Genomic DNA, 16,353 nt, shown 5'->3' with positions numbered 1-16,353 from the left:
AGGGACACAGAGCGCGAGGGACAGAGAGAGCGAGGGACACTGCGAGAGCGAGGGACACAGAGAGCGCGAGGGACAGAGAGAGCGAGGGACACTGCGAGAGCGAGGGACACTGCGAGAGCGAGCGATACAGTGAGAGTGAGGGACACAGCAAGAGCGAGGGACACAGCGAGAGCGGGAGCGAGGGACACAGCGAGAGCGAGAGCGAGGGACACAGCGAGAGCGAGAGCGAGGGACACAGCGAGAGCGAGGGACACAGAGAGCGAGGGACACAGAGAGCGAGGGACACAGAGAGCGAGGGACACAGAGAGAGCGCGGGACACAGAGAGAGCGTGGGACACAGAGAGAGCGCGGGACACAGAGAGAGCGCGGGACACAGAGAGAGCGAGGGACACAGAGAGAGCGAGGGACACAGAGAGAGCGAGGGGCACAGAGAGAGCGAGGGACACAGAGAGAGCGAGGGACACAGAGAGCGAGGGACACAGCGAGAGCGAGGGACACAGAGAGATTAAGAGGGACACAGCGTGAGAGTTGGACACAGCGAGAGAGTGAGGGACACACCAAGAGTGTGGGGGACAGAGAGAGCGAGGGACACTGCGAGAGCGAGGGACACTGCGAGAGCGAGGGACACTGCGAGGACGAGGGACACAGCAAGAGCGAGGGACACAGCGAGAGCGAGAGACACAGCGAAAGACACAGCAAGAGCGAGGGACACAGCGCGAGCGAGAGCGAGGGACACAGCGAGAGCGAGGGACACAGCGAGAGTCAGGGACACAGCGAGAGACACAGCAAGAGCGAGGGACACAGCGCGAGCGAGAGCGAGGGACACAGCGAGAGCGAGGGACACAGCGAGAGCGAGGGACACAGTGAGCGCGAGGGACACTGCGAGAGCGAGGGACACAGAGAGCGAGGAACACTGCGAGAGCGAGGGACACTGCGAGAGCGAGGGACACTGCGAGAGCGAGGGACACTGCGACTGCGAGGGACACAGCGAGAGCGAGGGACACACAGAGAGCGAGGGACACACAGAGAGCGAGGGACACACAGAGAGCGAGGGACGCAGAGCGAGGGACACAGAGCGAGGGACACAGAGCGAGGGACACAGAGAGCGAGGGAGACAGAGAGCGAGGGACACAGAGAGCGAGGGACACAGAGAGCGAGGGACACAGAGCGAGGGACACAGAGCGAGGGACACAGAGCGAGGGACACAGAGCGAGGGACACAGAGCGAGGAACACAGAGCGAGGGACACAAGGGACACAGAATGAGGGACAGAGTGAGCGAGGGACACAGGGAGAGCGAGGGACACAGCGAGAGCGAGGGACACAGCGAAAGCGAGGGACACAGCGAGAGCGAGAGCGAGGGACGCAGGGAGAGCGAGGGACAAAGCGAGAGCGAGGGACACAGCGAGAGCGAGGGACACAGCGAGAGCGAGGGACACAGCGAGAGAGGGACACAGAGAGAGAGGCACACAGAGCGAGGGACACAGAGAGAGCGAGGGACACAAAGCGAGCGAGGGACACAGAGAGACCGAGGGACACAGAGAGTGAGGGACACAGATAGAGCGAGGGACACAGAGAGAGCGTGGGACACAGAGAGAGCGAGGGACACAGAGAGAGAGAGGGACACAGCAAGAGAGGGAGGGACACAGCGAGAGAGCGAGGGACACAACGAGAGAGAGGGGGAGACAGCGAGAGAGAGGGACACAGCGAGAGAGTGAGTGACACAGCGAGAGAGAGAGGGACACAGCGAGAGAGATGGACACAGAGAGCGAGGGACACAGAGAGATCGAAGGACACAGAGAGAGCGAGGGACACAGCGAGAGAGAGAGGGACACAGCGAGAGAGATGGACACAGCAAGAGAGATGGACACAGCGAGAGAGATGGACACAGCGAGAGAGTGAGGGACACAGCGAGCGAGGGACAGAGAGAGAGCGAGGGACACAGAGAGAGCGAGGGACACAGAGAGAGAGAGGGACACAGCAAGAGAGAGAGGGACACAGCGAGAGAGCGAGGGACACAACGAGAGAGAGGGGGAGACAGCAAGACAGAGGGACACAGCGAGAGAGTGAGTGACACAGCGAGAGAGGGACACTGCGAGAGCGAGGGACACTGTGAGAGCGAGGGACACTGCGAGAGCGAGGGACACAGCGAGCGCGAGGGACACTGCGAGAGCGAGGGACACTGCAAGAGCGTGGGACACAGCGAGAGCGAGGGACACAGCGAGAGCGAGGGACACAGCGAGAGCGAGGGACACTGCGAGAGCGAGGGACACAGCGAGAGCGAGGGACACAGCGAGAGCGAGGGACACAGAGAGAGAGGTACACAGAGCGAGGGACACTGCGAGAATGGGGGACACAGCGAGAGCGAGGGACACTGCGAGAGCGAGGGACACTGAGAGAGCGAGGGACACAGAGAGCGAGGGACACAGCGAGAGCGAGGGACACAGCGAGAGCGAGGGACACAGCGAGAGCGAGGGACACAGAGCGCGAGGGACACAGCGAGAGCGAGGGACACTGTGAGAGCGAGGGACACAGCGAGAGCGAGGGACACAGCGAGAGCGAGGGACACTGCGAGAGCGAGGGACACAGCGAGAGCGAGGGACACTGCGAGAGCGAGGGACACAGAGAGAGCGAGGGACAGAGAGAGCGAGGGACACTGCGAGAGCGAGGGACACAGCGAGAGCGAGGGACACAGAGCGCGAGGGACAGAGAGAGCGAGGGACACTGCGAGAGCGAGGGACACAGAGAGCGCGAGGGACAGAGAGAGCGAGGGACACTGCGAGAGCGAGGGACACTGCGAGAGCGAGCGATACAGTGAGAGTGAGGGACACAGCAAGAGCGAGGGACACAGCGAGAGCGGGAGCGAGGGACACAGCGAGAGCGAGAGCGAGGGACACAGCGAGAGCGAGAGCGAGGGACACAGCGAGAGCGAGGGACACAGCGAATGCGAGGGACACAGCGAATGCGAGGGACATTGCGAGAGCGAGGGACACAGAGAGCGAGGGACACTGCGAGAGCGAGGGACACTGCGAGAGCGAGGGACACTGCGAGAACGAGGGACAAAGCGAGAGCGAGGGACACTGCGAGAACGAGGGACACTGCGAGAGCGAGGGACACAGCGAGAGCGAGGGACACTGCGAGAGCGAGGGACACTGCGAGAGCGAGCGATACAGTGAGAGTGAGGGACACAGCAAGAGCGAGGGACACAGCGAGAGCGGGAGCGAGGGACACAGCGAGAGCGAGAGCGAGGGACACAGCGAGAGCGAGGGACACAGCGAATGCGAGGGACACAGCGAATGCGAGGGACATTGCCAGAGCGAGGGACACAGAGAGCGAGGGACACTGCGAGAGCGAGGGACACTGCGAGAGCGAGGGACACTGCGAGAACGAGGGACAAAGCGAGAGCGAGGGACACTGCGAGAACGAGGGACACTGCGAGAGCGAGGGACACAGCGAGAGCGAGGGACACAGCGAGAGTGAGGGACACAGCGAGAGCGAGGGACACAGCGATAGAGGGACACAGAGAGAGAGCTACACAGAGCGAGGGACACTGCGAGAACGAGGGACACAGCGAGAGCGAGGGACACTGCGAGAGCGAGGGACACACAGAGAGCGAGGGACACACAGAGAGCGAGAGACACACAGAGAGCGAGGGTCACAGAGAACGAGGGACCCACAGAGAGCGAGGGGCCCACAGAGAGCGAGGGACCCACAGAGAGCGAGGGACCCACAGACAGCGAGGGACACAGAGAGAGCGAGGGACACAGCTAGAGCGAGGGACACAGAGAGAGAGTGAGGGACACAGCGAGAGAGGAGGGGACACAGCGAGAGAGAGGGGGACACAGCGAGAGAGCGAGGGACACAGCGAGAGAGCGAGGGACACAGCGCGAGAGAGAGGGACACAGCGAGAGAGAGAGGGACACAGCGAGAGAGAGGAGAACACACCGAGAGAGAGGGGGACACAGCGAGAGAGCGAGGAACACAGCCAGAGAGAGAGAGGAACACAGCGAGAGCGAGAGAGGGACACAGCGAGAGAGAGAGGGACACAGCGAGAGAGAGAGGGACACAGCGAGAGAGAGAGAGGGACGCAGCGAGAGAGAGAGAGGGACACAGCGAGAGAGAGGGACACAGCGAGAGAGAGAGAGAGGGACTCAGCGAGAGAGAGAGAGAGGGACACAGCGCGAGATAGAGGGACACAGCGAGAGAGAGAGGGACACAGCGCGAGAGAGGGACACAGCGTGAGAGAGAGGGACACAGCGCGAGAGAGAGGGACACAGCGGACACAGCGTGAGAGAGAGGGACACAGCGAGAGAGCGAGGGACACAGCGAGAGAGCGAGGGACACAGCGCGAGAGAGAGGGACACAGCGAGAGAGAGAGGGACACAGCGAGAGAGTGGAGAACACAGCGAGAGAGAGGGGGACACAGCGAGAGAGCGAGAGAGAGAGAGGAACACAGCGAGAGAGAGAGAGGGACACAGCGAGAGAGAGAGGGACACAGCGAGAGAGAGAGAGGGACGCAGCGAGAGAGAGAGAGGGACACAGCGAGAGAGAGGGACACAGCGAGAGAGAGAGAGGGACTCAGCGAGAGAGAGAGAGAGGGACACAGCGCGAGAGAGAGGGACACAGCGAGAGAGAGAGGGACACAGCGCGAGAGAGAGGGACACAGCGTGAGAGAGAGGGACACAGCGTGAGAGAGAGGGACACAGCGTGAGAGAGAGGGACACAGCGCGAGAGAGAGGGACATAGCGCGAGAGCGAGGGACACAGAGAGAGCGCGGGACACAGAGAGAGCGCGGGACACAGAGAGAGCGCGGGACACAGAGAGAGCGCGGGACACAGAGAGAGCGAGGGACACAGAGAGAGCGAGGGACACAGAGAGAGCGAGGGGCACAGAGAGAGCGAGGGACACAGAGAGAGCGAGGGACACAGAGAGCGAGGGACACAGCGAGAGCGAGGGACACAGAGAGATTGAGAGGGACACAGCGTGAGAGTTGGACACAGCGAGAGAGTGAGGGACACACCAAGAGTGTGGGGGACAGAGAGAGCGAGGGACACTGCGAGAGCGAGGGACACTGCGAGAGCGAGGGACACTGCGAGGACGAGGGACACAGCAAGAGCGAGGGACACAGCGAGAGCGAGAGACACAGCGAAAGACACAGCAAGAGCGAGGGACACAGCGCGAGCGAGAGCGAGGGACACAGCGAGAGCGAGGAACACAGCGAGAGTCAGGGACACAGCGAGAGACACAGCAAGAGCGAGGGACACAGCGCGAGCGAGAGCGAGGGACACAGCGAGAGCGAGGGACACAGCGAGAGCGAGGGACACAGTGAGCGCGAGGGACACTGCGAGAGCGAGGGACACAGAGAGCGAGGAACACTGCGAGAGCGAGGGACACTGCGAGAGCGAGGGACACTGCGACTGCGAGGGACACTGCGACTGCGAGGGACACAGCGAGAGCGAGGGACACACAGAGAGCGAGGGACACACAGAGAGCGAGGGACACACAGAGAGCGAGGGACGCAGAGCGAGGGACACAGAGCGAGGGACACAGAGAGCGAGGGAGACAGAGAGCGAGGGAGACAGAGAGCGAGGGACACAGAGAGCGAGGGACACAGAGAGCGAGGGACACAGAGCGAGGGACACAGAGCGAGGGACACAGAGCGAGGGACACAGAGCGAGGAACACAGAGCGAGGGACACAAGGGACACAGAGCGAGGGACAGAGTGAGCGAGGGACACAGGGAGAGCGAGGGACACAGCGAGAGCGAGGGACACAGAGAGAGCGAGGGACACAGTGAGCGCGAGGGACACAGAGAGAGCGAGGGACACAAAGAGAGAGAGGGACACAGCAAGAGAGAGAGGGACACAGCGAGAGAGCGAGGGACACAACGAGAGAGAGGGGGAGACAGCGAGAGAGAGGGACACAGCGAGAGAGAGAGTGACACAGCGAGAGAGAGAGGGACACAGCGAGAGAGATGGACACAGCGCGAGGGTGAGGGACACAGCGAGAGAGAGAGGGACACAGCAAGAGAGATGGACACAGCGAGAGAGATGGACACAGCGAGAGAGTGAGGGACACAGCGAGCGAGGGACACAGAGAGAGCGAGGGACACAGAGAGAGCGAGGGACACAGATAGAGAGAGACACAGCGAGAGCGAGAGGGACACAGCGAGAGAGAGAGGGACACAGCGAGTGAGAGGGGGACACAGCGAGAGAGAGAGGGACACAGCGAGAGAGAGATGGACACAGCGAGCGAGACGGTGGGCAGTGAGAGAGAGGGACACAGCGAGAGAGAGGGCGACATAGCGAGCGAGGGACACAGAGAGAGCGAGGGACACAGAGAGAGCGGGGGACACAGAGAGAGCGGGGGACACAGAGAGAGCGGGGGACACTGAGAGAGCGGGGGACACAGAGAGAGCGGGGTACACACAGAGAGCGGGGGGCACAGAGAGAGCGAAGGACACAGAGAGAGCGAGGGACACAGAGAGCGAGGGACAGAGAGAGCGAGGGACACAGAGAGCGAGGGACGCAGAGAGCGAGGGACACAGTGAGCGAGGGACACAGAGAGAGCGAGGGACACAGAGAGAGCGAGGGACACCGAGGGAGCGAGGGACACAGAGAGCGAGGGACACAGAGAGCAAGGGACACAGAGAGCGAAGGACACAGAGAGCGAGGGACACAGAGAGCAAGGGACACAGAGAGCGACGGACACAGAGAGCGAGGGACACAGAGAGAGCGAGGGACATAGAAGAGAGAGCGAGGGATACAGAGAGCGAGGGATACAGAGAGCAAGGGACACAGAGAGAGCGAGGAATACAGAGAGAGCGAGGGACACAGAGATAGCGATGGACATATAGAGAGCGAGGGACACAGAGAGAGCGAGGGACACAGAGAGAGCGAGGGATACAGAGAGTGCGAGGGACACAGAGGGAGCGAGGCACACAGAGAGCGAGGGACACAGAGAGCGAGGGACACAGAGAGCGAGGGACACAGATCGCGAGGGACACAGATAGCGAGGGACACAGAGAGAGAGGGGCACATAGAGAGAGGGGCACAGAGAGAGCGAGGGACACAGAGAGAGCGAGGGACACAGAGAGAGCGAGGGACACAGAGAGAGCGAGGGACACTGAGAGAGCGAGGGACACTGAGAGAGCGAGGGACACAGAGAGAGCGAGGGACACAGAGAGAGTGAGGGACACAGAGGGAGCGAGGGACACAGAGAGAGAGGGACACAGAGAGAGTGGGACACAGAGAGAGTGGGACAGAGAGGGACACAGCGAGAGAGAGTGGGTCAGAGAGAGAGAATGACACAGCAAGAGAGCCAGAGAGAGGGGGACACATAGAGGGGGAGGGACACAGCGAGAGAAAGAGCGAGCGACAAAGTGAGAGAGCGAGGGACACAGCGAGAGAGAGAGAGACACAGCGAGAGAGAGCGAGGGACAAAGCGAGAGAGAGAGAGGGACACAGCGAGAGAGAGAGGGACTCAGCGAGAGAGAGAGAGGGACACAGCGAGACAGAGAGGGACACAGCGAGAGAGAGCGATGGGCACAACGAGAGAGAGGGGGACACAGCGACAGAGACGGGGACACAGCGACAGAGAGCGAGGGACACCGCGAGAGAGCGAGGGACACACAGAGAGCGAGGGACACACAGAGAGCGAGCGACACACGGAGAGCGAGGGACACACAGAGAGCAAGGGAGACACAGAGAGCGAGGGACACAGAGAGAGCGAGGGACACAGTGAGAGCGAGGGACACGGAGAGCAAGGAACACAGAGAGAGCGAGGGACACAGTGAGAGCGAGCGACACAGCGAGAGCGAGGGACACAGCGAGAGCGAGGGACACAGCGAGAGCGAGGGACACAGCGAGAGCGAGGGACACAGAGAGATAGGGCCACAGAGAGATAGCGACAGAGTGAGAGTGGGACAGAGAGAGAGTGGGACAGAGAGGGACACAGCGAGAGAGAGTGGGTCAGAGAGAGAGGGACACAGCGAGAGAGCCAGAGAGAGGGGGACACAGAGAGAGCGAGGGACACAGAGCAAGCGGGGGTCACAGAGAGAGCGTGGGACACAGAGACAGCGGGGGACACAGAGAGAGCGGTGGACACAGAGAGAGCGGGGGACGCAGAGAGAGCGAGGACCACAGAGAGCGAGGGACACAGAGAGCGAGGGACACAGAGAGCGAGGGACACAGAGAGCGAGGGACACGGGGAGCGAGCGACACGGGGAGCGAGGGACACGGGGAGCGAGGGACACGGGGAGCGAGGGACACGGGGACCGAGGGACACGGGGACCGAGGGACGCAGAGAGTGAGGGATGCAGAGAGTGAAGGACGCACAGAGCGAGGGACGCAGAGTGCTGGGGACACGGAGAGCGAGGGACACGGAGAGCAAGGAACACAGAGAGAGCGAGGGACACAGAGAGAGCGAGGGACACAGCGAGAGCGAGGGACACAGCGAGAGCGAGGGACACAGCGAGAGCGAGGGACACAGAGAGAGAGTGACACAGAGAGATAAGGACACAGAGAGATAGGGACAGAGTGAGAGTGGGACAGAGAGAGAGTGGGACAGAGAGGGACACAGCGAGAGAGAGTGGGTCAGAGAGAGAGGGACACAGCGAGAGAGACAGAGAGAGGGGGACACAGAGAGAGAGAGGGACACAGAGCGAGCGGGGGGTCACAGAAAGAGCGGGGGACACAGAGAGAGCGGGGGACACAGAGAGAGCGGGGGACAGAGAGAGAGCGAGGACCACAGAGAGCGAGGGACACAGAGAGCGAGGGACACAGAGAGCTGGGACACAGAGAGCGAGGGACACAGAGAGCGAGGGACACAGAGAGCGAGGGACACAGAGAGCGAGGGACACGGGAAGCGAGGGACACGGGGAGCGAGGGACACGGGGAGCGACGGACACGGGGAGCGAGGGACACGGGGAGCAAGAGACACGGGGAGCGAGGGAGACGGGGCGCGAGGAAAACAGAGTGAGCGAGGGACACAGCGAGTGTGAGGGACACAGAGAGCGAGGCACACAGCGAGAGCGGGAGACACACCAAGAGTGAGGGACACAGAGAGCGAGGGGAACAGAGAGAGCGAATGACACAGAGAGAGGGGGGGACACAGCGAGAGAGACAGAGCGAGGGGGACACATCGAGGGAGGGAGACACATAGCAGGAGAGGGACAAAGAGAGAGCGTGGGACACAGAGAGAGCGTGGGACACAGAGAGAGCGAGGGACACAGAGAGAGCGAGGGACACAGCGAGAGCGAGCGACACAGCGAGAGCGAGGGACACAGCGAGAGCGAGGGACAGAGAGAGAGTGGGACAGAGAGGGACACAGCGAGAGAGAGTGGGTCAGAAAGAGAAAATGACACAGCGAGAGAGCCAGTGAGAGGGGGACACATAGAGGGAGAGGGACACAGCGAGAGAAAGAGCGAGCGACAAAGTGAGAGAGAGCAAGGGACACAGCGAGAGAGAGCGAGGGACACAGCAAGAGAGAGCGAGGGACACAGTGAGAGAGAGCGAGGGACACAGCGAGAGAAAGCGAGGGGCACAGCGAGAGAGAGAGAGGGACACAGTGAGAGAGAGAGAGGGACACAGCGAGAGAGAAGGACACAGCGAGAGAGAGTGACACAGCGAGAGAGAGGGACACAGCGAGAGAGAGGGACACAGCGAGAGAGAAGGACACAGCGAGAGAGAGGGGGACACAACGAGAGAGAGAGGGACACAGCGAGAGAGAGAGGGACACAGCGAGAGAGAGAGGGACACGGAGAGCGAGGGACACGGAGCGCGAGGAACACACAGAGAGCGAGGGACACGCAGAGAGCGAGGGACACGCAGAGAGCGAGGGACGCACAGAGCGAGGGACGCACAGAGCGAGAGACGCACATAGCGAGGGACGCACAGAGCGAGGGACGCACAGAGCGAGGGACGCACAGAGCGAGGGACGCACAGAGCGAGGGACGCACAGAGCGAGGGACACAGAGCGAGGGACACAGAGCGAGGGACACAGAGCGAGGGACACAGAGCGAGGGACACAGAGCAATGGACACAGAGCGAGGGACACAGAGCGAGGGACACAGTGAGCGAGGGACGCAGACAGTGAGGGACGCGGAGAGTGAGGGACACAGAGGGCGAGGGACACAGAGGGCGAGGGACACGGAGAGCTTGGGACACGGAGAGCGAGAACACAGAGAGAGCGAGGGACACAGCGAGAGCGAGCGACACAGCGAGAGCGAGGGACTCAGCGAGAGCGAGGGACGCAGAGAGTGAGAGATGCACAGAGCGAGGGACGCACAGAGCGAGGGACGCACAGAGCGAGGGACGCAGAGAGCGAGGGACACGGAGAGCGAGGGACACGGAGAGCGAGGAACACGGAGAGTGAGCGACACAGCGAGAGCGAGGGACACAGCGAGAGCGGGCGACACAGCGAGAGCGAGGGACACAGCGAGAGCGAGGGACACAGCGAGAGGGAGGGACACAGAAAGAGAGGGACACAGAGAGAGCGAGGGACACAGCGAGAGCGAGGGACACATCCAGAGCGAGGGACACATCCAGAGCGAGCGACACAGCGAGAGCGAGGGACACAGCGAGAGCGAGGGACACAGAGAGAGGGACACAGAGAGAGAGGGACAATGAGAGAGAGGGACACAGAGAGAGAGGGACAGAGTGAGAGTGGGACAGAGTGAAAGTGGGACAGAGTGAGAGTGGGACAGAGAGAGAGTGGGACAGAGAGGGACACAGCGAGAGAAAGTGGGTCAGAGAGAGAGAGGGACACAGCGAGAGAGCCAGAGAGAGGGGGACACAGAGAGAGCGAGGGACACAGAGAGAGCGGGGGACACAGAGAGAGCGGGGGCACAGAGAGAGCGGGGGACACAGAGAGAGCGAGGACCACAGAGAGCGAGGACCACAGAGAGCGAGGGACACAGAGAGCGAGGGGCACAGAGCGCGAGGGACACGGGGAGCGAGGGACGTGGGGAGCGAGGGACACGGGGAGCGAGGGACACGGGGAGCGAGGGACACGGGGAGCGAGGGACACGGGGAGCGAGGGAAACGGGGAGCGAGGGAGATGGGGAGTGAGGAAAACAGAGTGAGCGAGGGACACAGCGAGTGCGAGGGACACAGAGAGAGCGAGGGACACAGCGAGAGCGGGAGACACAGCAAGAGTGAGGGACACAGCGAGAGCGAGGGGAACAGAGAGAGCGAAGGACACAGAGAGGGGGGGGACACAGCGAGAGAGACAGAGAGAGGGGGACACATCGAGGGAGGGGGACACATAGCAGGAGAGGGACAAAGAGAGAGCGTGGGACACAGAGAGCGAGGGACACAGCGAGAGAGAGCGAGGGACACAGCAAGAGAGAGCGAGGGACACAGTGAGAGAGAGCGAGGGACACAGCGAGAGAAAGCGAGGGGCACAGCGAGAGAGAGAGAGGGACACAGTGAGAGAGAGAGAGGGACACAGCGAGAGAGAAGGACACAGCGAGAGAGAGTGACACAGCGAGAGAGAGGGACACAGCGAGAGAGAGGGACACAGCGAGAGAGAAGGACACAGCGAGAGAGAGGGGGACACAACGAGAGAGAGAGGGACACAGCGAGAGAGAGAGGGACACAGCGAGAGAGAGAGGGACACGGAGAGCGAGGGACACGGAGCGCGAGGAACACACAGAGAGCGAGGGACACGCAGAGAGCGAGGGACACGCAGAGAGCGAGGGACGCACAGAGCGAGGGACGCACAGAGCGAGAGACGCACATAGCGAGGGACGCACAGAGCGAGGGACGCACAGAGCGAGGGACGCACAGAGCGAGGGACGCACAGAGCGAGGGACGCACAGAGCGAGGGACACAGAGCGAGGGACACAGAGCGAGGGACACAGAGCGAGGGACACAGAGCGAGGGACACAGAGCAATGGACACAGAGCGAGGGACACAGAGCGAGGGACACAGTGAGCGAGGGACGCAGACAGTGAGGGACGCGGAGAGTGAGGGACACAGAGGGCGAGGGACACAGAGGGCGAGGGACACGGAGAGCTTGGGACACGGAGAGCGAGAACACAGAGAGAGCGAGGGACACAGCGAGAGCGAGCGACACAGCGAGAGCGAGGGACTCAGCGAGAGCGAGGGACGCAGAGAGTGAGAGATGCACAGAGCGAGGGACGCACAGAGCGAGGGACGCACAGAGCGAGGGACGCAGAGAGCGAGGGACACGGAGAGCGAGGGACACGGAGAGCGAGGAACACGGAGAGTGAGCGACACAGCGAGAGCGAGGGACACAGCGAGAGCGGGCGACACAGCGAGAGCGAGGGACACAGCGAGAGCGAGGGACACAGCGAGAGGGAGGGACACAGAAAGAGAGGGACACAGAGAGAGCGAGGGACACAGCGAGAGCGAGGGACACATCCAGAGCGAGGGACACATCCAGAGCGAGCGACACAGCGAGAGCGAGGGACACAGCGAGAGCGAGGGACACAGAGAGAGGGACACAGAGAGAGAGGGACAATGAGAGAGAGGGACACAGAGAGAGAGGGACAGAGTGAGAGTGGGACAGAGTGAAAGTGGGACAGAGTGAGAGTGGGACAGAGAGAGAGTGGGACAGAGAGGGACACAGCGAGAGAAAGTGGGTCAGAGAGAGAGAGGGACACAGCGAGAGAGCCAGAGAGAGGGGGACACAGAGCGAGGGACACAGAGCGAGGGACACAGAGTGAGGGACACAGAGCGAGGGACACAGAGCAATGGACACAGAGCGAGGGACACAGAGCGAGGGACACAGTGAGCGAGGGACGCAGACAGTGAGGGACGCGGAGAGTGAGGGACACAGAGGGCGAGGGACACAGAGGGCGAGGGACACGGAGAGCTTGGGACACGGAGAGCGAGAACACAGAGAGAGCGAGGGACACAGCGAGAGCGAGCGACACAGCGAGAGCGAGGGACTCAGCGAGAGCGAGGGACGCAGAGAGTGAGAGATGCACAGAGCGAGGGACGCACAGAGCGAGGGACGCACAGAGCGAGGGACGCAGAGAGCGAGGGACACGGAGAGCGAGGGACACGGAGAGCGAGGAACACGGAGAGTGAGCGACACAGCGAGAGCGAGGGACACAGCGAGAGCGGGCGACACAGCGAGAGCGAGGGACACAGCGAGAGCGAGGGACACAGCGAGAGGGAGGGACACAGAAAGAGAGGGACACAGAGGGAGCGAGGGACACAGCGAGAGCGAGGGACACATCCAGAGCGAGGGACACATCCAGAGCGAGCGACACAGCGAGAGCGAGGGACACAGCGAGAGCGAGGGACACAGAGAGAGGGACACAGAGAGAGAGGGACAATGAGAGAGAGGGACACAGAGAGAGAGGGACAGAGTGAGAGTGGGACAGAGTGAAAGTGGGACAGAGTGAGAGTGGGACAGAGAGAGAGTGGGACAGAGAGGGACACAGCGAGAGAAAGTGGGTCAGAGAGAGAGAGGGACACAGCGAGAGAGCCAGAGAGAGGGGGACACAGAGAGAGCGAGGGACACAGAGAGAGCGGGGGACACAGAGAGAGCGGGGGCACAGAGAGAGCGGGGGACACAGAGAGAGCGAGGACCACAGAGAGCGAGGACCACAGAGAGCGAGGGACACAGAGAGCGAGGGGCACAGAGCGCGAGGGACACGGGGAGCGAGGGACGTGGGGAGCGAGGGACACGGGGAGCGAGGGACACGGGGAGCGAGGGACACGGGGAGCGAGGGACACGGGGAGCGAGGGACACGGGGAGCGAGGGAGATGGGGAGTGAGGAAAACAGAGTGAGCGAGGGACACAGCGAGTGCGAGGGACACAGAGAGAGCGAGGGACACAGCGAGAGCGGGAGACACAGCAAGAGTGAGGGACACAGCGAGAGCGAGGGGAACAGAGAGAGCGAAGGACACAGAGAGGGGGGGGACACAGCGAGAGAGACAGAGAGAGGGGGACACATCGAGGGAGGGGGACACATAGCAGGAGAGGGACAAAGAGAGAGCGTGGGACACAGAGAGCGAGGGACACAGCGAGAGCGAGGGACGTAGCGAGAGCGAAGGACGCAGAGAGAGCGAGGGACGCAGAGAGAGCGAGGGACGCAGAGAGAGCGAGGGACGCAGAGAGAGCGAGGGACACAGAGAGCGAGGGACATAGAGAGAGCGAGGGACAGAGAGAGAGCGAGGGACACAGAGAGAGCGATACAGAGAGAGCGAGGGACACAGAGAGTGAGGGACAAAGAGAGCGAGGGACACAGAGAGATCGAAGTCACAGCGAGAGCGAGGGACACAAAGAGAGCGAAGGACACAAAGAGCGAGGGACACAGAGAGAGCGAGGGACACAGAGAGAGCGAGGGACACAGCGAGAGCGAGGGACAGCGAGAGCAGGAGACACAGCAAGGGTGAGGGACACAGAGAGAGCGAGGGGAACAGAGAGAGCGAAGGACAGAGAGAGAGGTGGGGACACAGCGAGAGAGACAGAGAGAGGGGGACACATCGAGGAAGGGGGACACATAGCAGGAGAGGGACAAAGAGAGAGCGTAGGACACAGAGAGAGCGAGGGACACAGTGAGAGCGCGAGACACAGAGTGAGCGAGGGACGCAGAGAGAGCGAGGGACGCAGAGAGAGCGAGGGACGCAGAGAGAGCGAGGGACACAGAGAGAGCGAGGGACACAGAGCGAGCGAGGGACACAGAGAGCGAGGGACACAGAGAGAGCGAGGGACACAGAGAGAGCGAGGGACACATAGAGAGCGATACAGACAGAGCGAGGGACACAGAGAGCGAGGGACACAGAGAGCGATGGACACAGAGAGCAAGGGACACAGAGAGATCGAAGGACACAGAGAGAGCGAGGGACACAAAGAGAGCGAAGGGCACAGAGAGCGAGGGACAGAAAGAGAGCGAGGGACACAGCGAGAGCGAGGGATTCAGCGAGAGCGAGGGACACGGAGAGCGAGGGACACGGAGCGCGAGGAACACACAGAGAGCGAGGGACACGCAGAGAGCGAGGGACACGCAGAGAGCGAGGGACGCACAGAGCGAGGGGCGCACAGAGCGAGGGACGCACAGAGCGAGGGACGCACAGAGCGAGGGACACAGAGCGAGGGACACAGAGCGAGGGACACAGAGCGAGGGACACAGAGCGAGGGACACAGTGAGCGAGGGACGCAGAGAGTGAGGGACGCGGAGAGCGAGGGACGCGGAGGGCGAGGGACACGGAGGGCGAGGGACACGGAGAGCGAGGGACACGGAGAGCGAGAACAGAGAGAGCGAGGGACTCAGCGAGAGCGAGGGACGCAGAGAGTGAGGGATGCACAGAGCGAGGGACGCACAGAGCGAGGGACGCACAGAGCGAGGGACGCAGAGGGCGAGGGACACGGAGAGCGAGGGACACGGAGAGCGAGGAACACGGAGAGCGAGCGACACAGCAAGAGCGAGGGACACAGCGAGAGCGAGCGACACAGCGAGAGCGAGGGACACAGCGAGAGTGAGGGACACAGCGAGAGCGAGGGACACAGAGAGAGAGGGACACAGAGAGAGAGGGACAATGAGAGAGAGGGACACAGAGAGAGAGGGACAGAGTGAGAGTGGGACAGAGTGAGAGTGGGACAGAGTGAGAGTGGGACAGAGAGGGACACAGCGAGAGAAAGTGGGTCAGAGAGAAAGAGGGATACAGCGAGAGAGCCAGAGAGAGGGGGACACAGAGAGAGCGAGGGACACAGAGAGAGCGGGGGACACAGAGAGAGCGGGGGCACAGAGAGAGCGGGGGACACAGAGAGAGCGAGGACCACAGAGAGCGAGGACCACAGAGTGCGAGGGACACAGAGAACGAGGGGCACAGAGCATGAGGGACACGGGGAGCGAGGGACACGGGGAGCGAGGGACACGGGGAGCGAGGGACACGGGGAGCGAGGGACACGGTGAGCGAGGGAGACGGGGAGCGAGGAAAACAGAGTGAGCGAGGGACACAGCGAGTGCGAGGGATACAGAGAGAGCGAGGGACACAGCGAGAGCTGAGACACAGCAAGAGTGAGGGACACAGCGAGAGCGAGGGGAACAGAGAGAGCGAAGGACACAGAGAGAGGGGGGGACACAGCGAGAGAGACAGAGAGAGGGGGACACATCGAGGGAGGGGGACACATAGCAGGAGAGGGACAAAGAGAGAGCGTGGGACACAGAGAGCGAGGGACACAGCGAGGGCGAGTGACACAGCGAGAGCGAGGGACGCAGAGAGAGCGAGGGACGCAGAGAGAGCGAGGGACACAGAGAGAGTGAGGGACACAGAGAGAGCGAGGGACATAGAGAGAGCGAGGGACACAGAGAGAGCGAGGGACACAGAGAGAGCGATACAGAGAGAGCGAGGGACACAAAGAGAGCGAAGGACA

This window comes from Scyliorhinus torazame, chromosome 4 (genome assembly GCF_047496885.1).
Source record: "Scyliorhinus torazame isolate Kashiwa2021f chromosome 4, sScyTor2.1, whole genome shotgun sequence".
NCBI classification, from domain to species: Eukaryota; Metazoa; Chordata; class Chondrichthyes; order Carcharhiniformes; family Scyliorhinidae; genus Scyliorhinus; species Scyliorhinus torazame.
Note: the sequence above shows the minus strand (reverse complement) of the source record.